This window comes from Sus scrofa, chromosome 11, assembly GCF_000003025.6.
Source record: "Sus scrofa isolate TJ Tabasco breed Duroc chromosome 11, Sscrofa11.1, whole genome shotgun sequence".
Classification (NCBI taxonomy): domain Eukaryota; kingdom Metazoa; phylum Chordata; class Mammalia; order Artiodactyla; family Suidae; genus Sus; species Sus scrofa.
Window position 1 is genome coordinate 17,949,404 of NC_010453.5, and position 12,988 is coordinate 17,962,391.

Consider the following 12,988-nt stretch of genomic DNA (forward strand, 5'->3'; position numbering starts at 1 on the left):
CTGGATTGTTGGGGGAAAGTGGTTTCAGGTCCACAGCCTTCTTTTCTTTTACTAGGTGACATGATTTGCAGTTTTCTCATTCTTGCTAAGCGGCCAGTGTGACGAAGAAGTGCGCATTTTATCCTGTCTTAAAGAGAGAAGGTGGTGGGGAAAATATACCGTTCAGTGTTCTGTTTTGTAGAAGAACAGACAAAACTGAGGCCGTTTTTCGGAGCCACAAAATTAAATAGTAATTGGAGAAAAACGTAGGGAAATGCCTTGGAATTTTCATATTATTGAGACAGATAAAAGTCATCTTTTTTCTGTCCTGGTCATTGTTCAATTTTACAGTGAGAAATACTTGTAAGCAAAAGTGCAACTTAAGAATAGCAGTAAGAAATTTGGAACTGCTTCTTGTTATTGGTCCTCTTGATGATAGGTAATTTTGAACCGTAATCATCAGTCATTTTTCTTGAAGCTTACCTCTGTCATAAAGCAAAACTTAATGTAGTTTGAAAAATACTTGTATTGTTTGTACAGAAGAACTAATTAACATTCTTCCCCCCCCCCTTTTTTTTTTGCCTCTATTGTGTTTGGGGATCTCAGTGATACCTAGTAAGGACTCCTTTGCATAATATGCACACAGTGTATCTCTGCTAAAGGTCAGAATGTGATCAGTGACTTCTAGATGCATAAAAAAGATATGAAGCCTGAAAATAGCGGTCACATTACAATTCTTAGAATACATGAGGGAGAATAACTAAGGCATGAAATAGCAGACATTCAAATGGTAGTTCCATGTGGCAGCCACTATACTAAGAGCTTCATGATACCTCTTTTAAGCCTTATGACAACTTTATGAGCTAGGTGTAGCATTATCACCACTTTACAGGAGGAAAATACTTTAGATGAGGAAACACAAAAGTGCTTATACAGTCTGCACAAGGTCATGAAGTGGGTATGAGCATTCATTCATTGGTCTACTGGGTATCGAACAGTGTTTGGTTTGTAACTCAGGGATTTTTACTTTTATAGTTCAGTAGGAATGATAGGAAAGTAAACTGATGATTACAGTGCAGGACATCAATAAGTGTATTCTGAGACTGCATGAGAAGATTTTGACTTGGAGCTGAATGGTCAGGGGAGAGTTCTGGTTGATTCCTGGTGGATGACTGGGAGGGAGCTGATCCTGAAGGATGAAAGAAAGATGGCCAAGGAAGGGGCATTCCAGAATGAGGGAGCAGTAATTGAAGAGTCCTGAGAGACTGTAGGACTGCTGAGAGAGATGGATACTGGAGATGTGATTAAAGGGTCAAATCCGATCAAGCGCCTTTTTTGTGAAATTTGGTATAACTGAGATTAGACCCCCCATATAGTCTTATCCATTAGGAACTGTATTACACTAGAAACTTACATTGCACCTTAGCTCTGTGACTAAGTAGTAGTGATTATTAGGCTATTCAAAAAGTGAGATGTACTTTGATGAGCTTTCATTTCTACCTTTTCATACATGGGATAGATAAAAGGTAAAACATATTATGAGTGATATAGCTGGACGATACATAAATAAGATGCTAGGTACAAAAATAAAATAAATATTTTTAAAGAAAATAACAGTGTGGCGTTAAGCCAGGGAATTGTGAGTAGGGAGAGGGCTGAGGAAGAAAGTAGTTTCATAGTCATTCAGTTGGGAAAAGCTTCGTGGAAGAAAGGTTGGTGAATTTTAAGGGAAGTATGTACTAAACTTGAACAGGGCATATGAGATATTGGTGAATAAAGAACCAAGTGAGGAGTTCCCACTGTGAAATCCAGCTGCAGCGGCTCTGGTTGCTGCGGAGGCATGGGTTTGTTCCCAGGCCAGTGCAGTGGGTTAAGGGCTCCAGTGTTGCCACAGCTGTGGCTTAGTTTCAATCGCTGGCCCAGGAATTTACATATGCCTCGGGTGCGGCCATTCAAAAAAATTCAGGTGAGAAAGAAGAGGATTAGATTAAGGAGTGAAGAGATGAGACTTCCAGACCTGTGGTGGTCTGAGGATATTTCTGTGGCAAAAAGTTGCTTGGAAACTTCTTGATAAGGAGATCTGAAGGAATTTATTCAAGTAGAGTTCGGAGATGTAAGCTGATTACAGCACTGGAAAGAGGTGACTCGCAGGAATATCTAGAGTTAATTTTGGAGGAGCAGTGCTGTTATCTCCTGTGCACAGAGGAATTTTCTTAAAACTCGAAACTGGGGATGGTCCTAACATGGAACAAGAATTTGAACCTTCTCCTCCTCCTTTCTCTTCCCCTTCTGCGTAAAGCTCACAGAGACAAAGTGGATAAAGGTTGTCCTGAGGTTTATAGGTGGAAGTAGGAGAGGGAGTAGTTATCATGGACAGCAGTTTAGCATTTGGGTAGGCGGAGTGGAATTTGTAGCTAAAACTAGGACATACATGGAGTTCCCGTCGTGGTGCAGTGGTTAATGAATCCGACTAGGAACCATGAGGTTGCGGGTTCGGTCCCTGCCCTTGCTCAGTGGGTTAACGATCCGGCGTTGCCGTGAGCTGTGGTGTAGGTTGCAGACGCGGCTCGGATACTGCGTTGCTGTGGCTCTGGCGTAGGCCAGTGGCTACAGCTCCGATTAGACCCCTAGCCTGGGAACCTCCATATGCCGCGGGAGCGGCCCAAAGAAATAGCAAAAAGACAAAAAAAAAAAAAAAAAAAAAAAAAAAAAAAAAAAAAAAAAAAAAAAAAAAAAACTAGGACATACATAGTGACAAGGAAACTCTTAATTTTATTTGGTCCGGAATGTATGTTTTAATACTAAACCTTTTCACTTGAGGCATTGGTTCTTAGTCTTTTTTTCCTTTTATTTATTTATTTATTTTGGGGTCTTTTTGTCTTTTAGGGCCTCAATTGCGGCATATGGAGGTTCCCAGGCTAGGGGTCCAATCAGAGCTGTAGCCGCTGGCCTACACCACAGCCACAGCAGCGCTGGATCCTTAACCCACTAAGCAAGGCCAGGGATTGAACCCATGTCCTCATGGATGCTAGTTGGGTTCGCTAACCACTGAGCCACAACAGGAACTCTGAGGCTTTTTTCCTTTTTAAAAAAGTATTTAAAACTTTTCAAATATTCTTTAGAAGAGTGCACCAAACAGAAATGTTCCATTTGGAGAACACTTATAAATGAAGCATGCAGGTAACTGCCATCCAGGTGAAGTTTTTCTTGGCTCCTGTACACTGCACAAGGATGTGACATTTTCATCAGTGACAGTAACTAATAATTGTTTTAAAATGTGTAACATTTATTGAATGTTTACAGTGTACCTGTACCAAGTACTTTATATGGGTTATTAATCTAGTCTTCACAATCCTCTGATGTATGTATGTATTATTATCCACATTTACTGCTGAGGAAACTTGAGGCCTGCTGTTCTTAAGTCCTAACTTAGCCCTAAGTCCAAGGGTGGTTTAAGTGGCACATAAGCCTAGACTTATGGCGAAGCAGCGTGACGCTAAAGCCAGAACTCTTGTGCACTGAACTTTACTGGCTCTTCAGTGAGTAGAGCCTAAAACTTGACTTGTATGATTCACATGAAAGTTAATTAGTGGGGAAAATATTTAAGAAACAGAAATATTCCTATTTTGATATTTTAAAACCTTGCTAATTTTTTGACATCCTATTTATCATTTATTTGCCTTTTTTTTTTCACTCTTTCAAAGTTTCCTTATCAGTAAGAAGTCAGTTCATTGGTTTCACAGAAAAATAACCCATATCCTTAGCCTTAACATTTAAACTTGATGCTTCAGTTTTTAATACCAGGGATAAATGCATATTTTCTCATTTGCAAATTTAACAAGCACCACCAAACTTGCTTCCCTCTCTGGAACCTCTCTTGATAAGAAATACTATCTGTTGAAGCTTAAAACCATATCCTTAACTTTGAGTCCCTTTTTTCCTTCCTTCACTTTTCTGTATTAGTCCTCTGACGAGCACTCATATTTTTACCTTTGTTACCAACCTTACACTCTGCTCTAGTTTAGGCCCCTGTCGTTGTCACCTGTGCAGGTGTGATAGTACACCTGGCTTCCCTGTATCTTCCCTCCCCAGTGTATCTTATAGATTGATTTTTGTGAAATATTTTCATATTGCTTTCCTGGCAAATCATCCCATTGCCTTTAGAATAAAATTAGAAACCTTAGCATGCCACACATAATTTCACAAAAATCTCTGCCTTTTCTACTTCACCAACTGTTTTTCTTGTATATCCTATCTGTTTTATTTTGCCATCTGTGATAAAGTACTTGAAATGCTGGAGTGACCAATACGTTTCCTTTCCATGTCTTGTATATGCTAGTCTCTTATATACCTTCTTTTGCTCTCTGTTTAGTGGGGCTTACTCTGTCAAACTCTTTCTTCACTCCGACTCCTTTATGCATCTCTGGAACACCAGGATTATAATTCTGCCATGACATGTCATTGTAGTGTAAAAAAACCCTCCAGAAATTCTCTACAGGACTTTTCCTGACTAATGACACACTTAGTACTCTGTCAGTCCCTATCTTTTCCTTTTCTCTAAGTGCGCTTTCCTTTACCTCTTGGGATAAGTTGCTGTGATGTACAGCAAATTCTGTGGGTGTATAGCATGTAGTGAAGTATGTCGTCTTTGTTAAGCCCATAGAGGATAGGGACCTTGGTCTATGACTGGCCATTCATTTAGTGACCAGTATATAAAATTCAAGAAATATGCTCTAAGAAAGGCTAGATAATATACTTGGGAGGTGAAGGTTCAGTATTATACTAAGACATTAATAACTTATTTCCTTGTTGACTTTACGGCATTGATAGTGTTACCTAGCCCTCCTTTGACAATCTGTTCTGCTATAGAAATTAGAAACAGATTCTGACAATGTTTCTTTTTTTTTTTTTTTTGTCTTTTTGCCATTTTTTGGGCCGCTCCGCGGCATATAGAGGTTCCCAGGCTAGGGGTCGAAACGGAGCTATAGCTGCCAGCCTACGCCAGAGCCACAGCAACATGGGATCTGAGCCGCGTTTGCAACCTACACCACAGCTCACGGCAACGCCGGATCGTTAACCCACTGAGCAAGGGCAGGAATTGAACCCGCAACTTCATGGTTCCTAGTCGGATTCGTTAACCACTGCACCGTGACGGGAATTCATACATAAATGGTAAAGAGGAATGATGTTCAGGCAAAATTCATGTTGGTCGATAGTTGCTTTTTACCAACACATTAACTGTTTAGCCCTCCCAAGTAACCTCCCAGTAGTTGAAGTGCAGAAAGAGTTAAACGTACACAGGAAGCCCAGGAGTAGGCCTCTTGCCTCCGTTTAACCCTATGTTCTGTCTTAAAGGTGCTTCTTTCTCCAACCATCCTGATGTATTTCCCTCTGTCTTCCTAATTTTACAGAACATGAGTTTTTAAGGAATCTGTATGTCATTTAGCAGGTACACTATAATTATCTTTTCTTGAATTTACTCTCTAGGTATATAATCTCTCCTGGTCCTTCTGCCTCATTGATTACTGTTTTTTGGTTGGCTTTACCAACTCTTTCTACTCCTTGAGTGTAAGTGTGTTTTGGGACTCTGTCCTCAACTCACTTCTCTAGACTTTTTCTTGCCCACATCAGCAGTTCCCTTAGTTTTAACCATCATTTCAGTGTGGGGAATTTAAATCTGTTTTAATCATCTGCTGGAAATTAATCACATGAGCATCACATCAGCTTCTCAGGCTCAAAGTGTTTAAAGCCTTTGTTTTTTCTTTTTCTGTTTATGGCATCATCACCCTCCCTGTGACCTGAACTTGTAACTTAAGAGCCTTCTTGGACTCCTTCCTCATCTTCCAGCACTCAGTCAGATGCCAGTCATGTAGCTTGAATCTCTGTGCTGTCTGTGGATTTGGTCCCCGCCTCTCTGTTCCCCTGCCTCCAGCCTACTTTTGGCCTTATTACTTATCACCTAGCAGTTTAAAAGTTGCCTCCAAAGTGGTGTTCTTCCTCCAACTCATGAGATTTTTCAGTGAGCCTGATACCTGATTATTTTTCCAGGTTCTGTGTCCACCCCCCACCCCCACCCCTTTAAGCTGTAGCAACACTGAACTTCTTATATGCTTATACATAATCTGGAATCCCTTGCTCCCCTGCTTGCCAGTGCTGTTTCTATTCTCAGGGCTGTCCTGCTGACTGGAATATCTTCCCCTGCCTCCTGTTGCCTGGCTAATTCCTAGCCCTCTTAAATACTCAACCGTGGCTTTAGCTCTTCTGAGAAATCTTTCTGAATCTCCTCTCATCCTCTCAGGTTGAGTTAGGAACCCTTCTCACTCGTGGTTTTGATAATGTATTTTAATTATGTTTTATCTGTTTTTCCTATGTATACCTACATTGCCCACTTCTTAGTACAGTGGCAGGAACAAGCACTAAAATATTTCTTGAATGAGTACTTCCATTCTAAGTACCACCAGCACAGTAACTTTCCTAAAATACATTTTTTAACTGAAACTTTCAATCTTTTAGTGCCTCATCTTACTGCTTCCCAAATCAAGTCCAGACTTTTTATTGTGATAGAAAAAATGTTGAGAGATTGATACATGAAATAATTTTTAAAATTTTCTTGTACATCATGAGAGTTTTACTCCTGAAGACTTAGAGCTGCTTTGCTAAAAAATAAGCATTCTTAAATAAATACCACATCACCCTGATACATTTAATCATTTCCTCATAACATCTGATGTAGTCCACATTTAAATTTCCCCATCTGTCCTTTAATTTTCTTTTCTTTTTAACATTTGGTTGTTAGAACCACTTGTATAATGTTTCCTAGGTCTCTAGACTTAGGAATAGGCTCCTCCCACCATTTAAAAAATTGCGGTAAAATACACATAAAATTTACCATTTTAACCATTTTACTGTTCTGTGGCATTAAATATATTCACGCTGTTGTGTAACCATATCCATTATCCATCCCCAAAACTTTTTCATCCTCCCCAGCTGAAACTCTGTCCCCATTAAACAGTAACTATAGTCCTGCTCTCCCCAGCCCCTGGCAGTCACTCTTCTTTCTGTCTTTATGAATTTGACTCTACTAGGAACTTCCTGTATATAGAGTCGTACAGTGTTTCTCCATTTGTGACTGGTTTATTTCACTTAGCATAACACCTTCAGGGTTCATCCATGCTGCAGCATGTGTCAGAATTTCCTTTTTGTGACTGAATAGTCCATTGCATGGATGTACCACATTTTGTTTATTCATTCATTATCCACTGATGGATCCTTGGGTAGATTCTACCTTTTGGCTATTTTCTCCCACCTTTTAAAAAAATGCCATTAGTTTGTTGAAAAGGAAATCAGGTCAGTTTTCTTATATTAAGTAAACCATATGAATTTGCCACTTTCGAAGTTCAGAACAACCAAGTATCACCAATTTCATATGGCTCAACCTATTAGAATGTCCTTAATTAATGGATTTGTCTTTCTTTGTGGTGTTACCTTGTTCTTCCTATATCTTACCACCTTCCCAATTTTCTGTAAACTGGAGGTTAGTTTTAAAGGCTTAATCAGTTATCTTTAGTTTAAGTATATTCGTTTAAAAAATACTTTGGTGGTGCTGTGTGCCTTAGAATATATCACAATAATGCTGTTAAGACTGGTCAGACGGGAGTTCCTCTTGCTGCTCAGCGGGTGAAGAACCCGACTAATAACCATGAGGATGCAGTTCAATCCCTGAGTTCAGGATCTGGTGTTGCTGCAGCGTAAATTGCAGATGCAGCTTGGATCCTGCGTTGTTGTGGCTGTGGTGTAGGCTGGCAGCTGCCGCTCCATTTCGACCCCTAGCCTGAAAACTAACATATGCTGCAGGTGTGGCCCTTAAAAAAAAAAAAAAAGACTGTCAGACGGTTCAGATGATGGAGCATAGTTTAATGTCATGATGTCAGAGGTAACCACTTCTAGTGAAATTAATTTTAGTTGTTTGGATGAAATGTGTTGAAGACCTGAATAACATTTGAAGTGGAAAAAGTCACCTGACTTCCTGGGATCCAATAAAAGAATTAGAAAATGTGTCTTGAAAATCTAACTTCACAGTCAGTGACATTCTCTTTCCATGCCTGACAGCACTCCTAGGTTGACTTTTTTTTTTTTTTTTCCTTCTTTTTTGGTTGTGCCCAGGGCATGTGGAAGTTCTCTGGCAGGGATCTAACCTGCATCACAGCAGTGACCCAAGCTGCTGGATCAACCTGTTGTGCCACAATAGAACTCTCCTAAGTTGACTTTTAGTTTTCTTAGGATAAGGTTTGGCTATATTCTCATTTCCAAATCTCTATTCCTTTATTTTGAAAAGAAAGCAGTATTAAATATGTAAAGAGGATGTAGCTATGCTTTGTGGTAGTTTCACCATTAAGAAAAAATTTGTCACAAGTTAGGATACCAACTTTAGCAATTAAAATATAGTAAATTTAATCATGACTCTATTTACTTGGAATTAATCTTTCTGAACTGTTGAATTTTCTGGGATTTAAGTTTATTTGTTTACATACCAAATTTTCATTTATTTTGAAATGACAACATTTCTAAAAGTGTCCTATACATGTCTCTGCCTTTGTAAATAGAATATAATTTAGTTTAGTTATTTTCTTGGTTCTTGAGACTCACCATTATGCATATGGCTATTAACTTTTGCTTTTGTATAAATGATACCTTTGAGTTCTTGGATTTGTTAGAATTTTGGCCTTGATTTCTTTTTTAAAATTTTTATATTATAGTTGATTTAAAATATTGTGTTAGTTTCAGGTGTACAGCAAAGTGACTCAGTTTTATATATTTATGTGTGTGTGTTCTTTTTTTTACATTCTCTTCTATTATAGGTTAATAAAAGATAATGAGTATAGTTCCCTGTGCTATTCAACAGGTCCTTTTTGATTATTTTATATGTAGTAGTGTCTATATTTAATCCCAAACTCCTAATTTATTCCTCCTGCCCTTTATCCTTCGGTAACCTTAAGTTTGTTTTCTAAATCTGTGAGTCTGTTTTTGTTATGTAAATAAGTCTATTTGTATCATTTTTTTAGATTCCACATGTAAGTGATACTAATATGACATTTTTCTTTCTCTGTCTGACTTAACTTCACTTAGTATGATAATCCCTAGGTCCATCCATGTTGCTGCAAACGCATTATTTCATTCTTCTTTATGGCTGAGTAATAATCCATTTTATGTATGTACCACATCTATTTATTCATCAGTTGATGGACACTTAGATTGCTTCCATGTATTGGCTAGTATAGATAGTGTTACTGTGAACATTGGGGTACATGTATTTTTTTTCAAATTCATAGATTTGTCAGAATTTTGGCCTTAATTTCTATGCTTGTGGAGTTTTTGCTGTTCATAATTTTTTTTGCCTGTCCTCCCTTGCTCTTAGCCTTTCACCTTTCTGTTTGCTACTTGTCAGCATATTTACCTGTAGTAGCTCTTCTCTTCCCTTTTAATTTGTTGCTTCATATACAGTTTATATCCTAGTGACTTGGATAACAGATTTATTAAACATTTGTTTAGCATTTGCTTGTGCCAGACAGGCATTGTTAATTTTATAGATTATAAATATGAATAATACTGTCCTTGCTCTAGGGAAGTTCAGTTTGGTGGGAGAGACTGATACCTAGTGTACAGCATGATAAGCTCTATGATATGAGTATTTAATTTGCGAAGTACTATGAGAGCATGGGGAAAGAGAGCGACTATATCTGGGAAAACTGAGTAAGCTTACACCGAGGATCTCACTTGAGCTAGGTCTTGAAGGCAGAGCAGGAGTTTGCCAGGACAGGAGGAAACATAACATGGATAACAGTGACTAGGTCATGGAGTGTTAAATGCATGGCGTGTTCAAGCAACAGTTGATAACAGTGATCTTAACATCTTTTCCCCCTTCTTTTGGAAGCGGTATTCTGATTCGGCCTCTGGAAACTGTTCTTCTGCCATTGAATACCTCTTGGTGGAATTTTTAACCTTCTTTTATTTTTGACCATCCTTGTAGCATGTGGAAGTTCCTGGGCCAGGGGTTGAACCCGAGCCACTGCAGTGACCCAAACCATAGTGGTGACAATGCTGAATCTATAACTGAACTGCTAGGGCACTAGGCAACTCCTGGAATTTTTAATCTAAATGCTTCTGTCTGTTTTTGTTAAAGTGGATCACTCTTTCTGGATAAACAAAATAGGCCAATCATATGTTGTCCCCTGGCATTTAAATCTTGAATGTGCTGATACTGGGACCTAAGTGATTCATCCAAGCATAAGTAATATGAATAAATCTCTTAACTCCCACCACCTAGATCTTTGGAGTTGCTTTCATTCTGATCTTTTTCTTAGATCTGATTCTTTAGCTTTTCCTTTGGTTCTGTGAATTTTTCTATATTTTCCCAATAAATCCTCCTGTCCCCAGTTCCCCCTGCCCCCCGCCTTGTTTCTTAAATTAACCCAATCTGTTTTTACTGTTGGCAACATATCTCTAATTTAAGGTGATAACTGTTGTCCTGGCTTTCTTAGGACTGAGGAAGTTCTCAGGACACAGACTTTCAGTGTTCAAACCAGGAAGGTCCTGGGCAAAGGTTAACAAATTGGATACTCTAACTGAAACAGTTCAGGAGTAAGGGCAATGTGTTTTAGGAGCCAAATGTTCAGATGGAAAATTTCAGCATGTAGCTGAAAATAATGTGTGTAGAACTAGCTTGCTTCAGGAATTCCTGTTGTGGCTCAGTGAAACCACTGTGGCTTAGTGGAAATGAATCTGACTAGTGTCCATGAGTTTGCAGGTTTGATCCTTGGCCTCGCTCAGTGGGTTAAGGATCTGATGTTGCTGTGAGCTGTGGTGTAGGTTGCACATTAAAGCTTGGATATGGCGTTGTTGTAGGCCATCAGCTATAGCTCCTGTTTGACCCTGGGCCTAGAAACCTCCGTAAGTGCTGTGGGTGGGTGTGGCCCTAAAAAGACAAAAACAACAACAACAACAACAAAAACCCCTAGCTTGCTTCAATTAGCAGTTATCTGAATTCTGAACTAAGTGTGAGGGATAAACAGTGAAAATAATGATAATTATTGAGTACTTACTGTGTATAGAGTACTCTGCTTGTAACAAAAATCTTAAATAGTCCTCACAAAATTGCCATTATACAGATGAAGAACTTGAGTAATTTGCTTAAGATCAAACAATTAGCAAGAGGCAAGACTGTCATTCAGTCCTAGATTTCTTACTTAAAACCCCTGTGCCCTTAATTGCCATTCTCCTGCTCTGCCTCAGTCTCTGCTCAAGGAACTGGTGCGGACATGATGTAACAGTAAACAAATAATTATTATAATGGAATTGGGTAGAGGGTACAGTGGGCACCTAGGGAGTGTGAACGAGTCAGGAAAAGCTTCATGGAGATGATTGTGCTTAAGGTGAAACTAGAAAAAAAGTGTAGTTATTTCATTGGGCCTGAAAGTAAGCATCATGTGCTCTGGGGAACTAAAATCATTCAGTGTTTCTTTTTCTTTTCTTTTTTTTTTTAAAGGGTTGCACCCACGGCATATGGAGGTTCCCAGGCTAGGGGTCGAATTGGAGCTACAGCTGCCAGCCTATGCCATAGCACTGTGGGATCCGAGCCGCGTCTGTGAGCTACACCGCAGCTCACGGCAACGCCAGATCCTCAAGCCACTGAGTGAGGCCAGGGATGGAACCCACAGCCTCATGGATCCTAGTTGGGTTTGTTAACTGCTGAGCCACGAAGGGAACTCCTTATTCAGTATTTCTTACAGGTGGGGTGCTTAGGAAGTTGGACAAGATAAGCTGGCGTCTCATTGTGAAAAAGCTTTACTTACCATGGGGAAGATTTTAAAATTGAGAAGTGGGTTTTATGCATTGAGAACTATTGCTTTGATTGCATCACAGGAGATAGATTGATGAGGATGGGAGGAGAGCTTGGGAGAAAGAAAACTCTCAGGGGTCTCGGAGATGGATGATCTGACTAATAGCACTGGCATTGGGCGCCAAAGGCAGAAAGTTACTAGGAAAGTTACTAGGACTATTTAGTTGATCAGAATAAGAACAGAGAACAGAAGTTAGCTAACTTTTCTGTAAAGGGCTATAATATTTTTAGAAGCCTAAATATTTTAGGCTTTGAGGGCCATACTGCTTATGTCATAACTGCTCAACTCCACTATGAGCATGAAAGAGCCGTAGGCAATAGGTAAACAAAGCCTGTTTACAAAATCAGGTGGCAGGCTAGATATGGCTCACAGGCCCTAGTTTACGTACCCCCTGTTCTAGGATGATGTGGCCAGTGATGAAAATTTGGAAAATAGTTCAAGCAGTGCTTAGAGTGTTTAAGATGATAATATAGATGAGAGCTCATAAGGATAAGAAGAAGAGAGGACCAGGGGAGGAAAGAACCCCTGGAACCTCATCATTTTAGAGGACTAGTGAACATAAGTACTGAAGAATGGTCTGTAGGAAGCTTACAGCAAAGTGGTGTGTCAGAACTTTAGGGAAGCTGAGGGTTTGGGGTGGAAAGGTTCTAAAATTTGGTTGTGATGGTTATACAGCTATAAATATAATAAAGTTCATTGAATTATTTTTTAAAGAAAGAACTTTAGGCAGGAAGACTTTCCTAAAGGAGGGATAACCGTTGGAGCATCCAGTGCTTCTGGATGATGAGGACCTAAAATAGTTCTTTGTAGTTGAGAACTAGTGGTAAGTGGAAAACCCAGAGAGTGGTGGAGGCTGGGAGCTAGATTATAATATGGTAAGGAGTGAGTTGGAGTTGAGTGTAGATTAAACTAGTCAATAGTTTAAAAACTTGAAAACTCAGTTAAAAAACTTGAAAATCCCCGGGAAGGAGGGACCTCAGGTCAGCTTGAGGAGGAGATATGGTTAAAAGAATTTCTTATTGTTTCTCATTTGTTGAGAAGTGGTGGGATTGACTGTTGCTTGTAAGCTAAATTGAAGAAAAGAGCAAAAGTGCTTAAGAGCACCTGGCTAG

The 12,988-nt window shown here is 39.3% G+C and overlaps 1 protein-coding gene across 3 annotated transcripts in view; it reads left to right on the forward strand.

Moving 5' to 3' along the window:
• The window catches only part of KPNA3 (karyopherin alpha 3 (importin alpha 4)), an 85,609-nt gene that overhangs the window by 1,194 nt on the left and 71,427 nt on the right, over positions 1-12,988 (forward strand).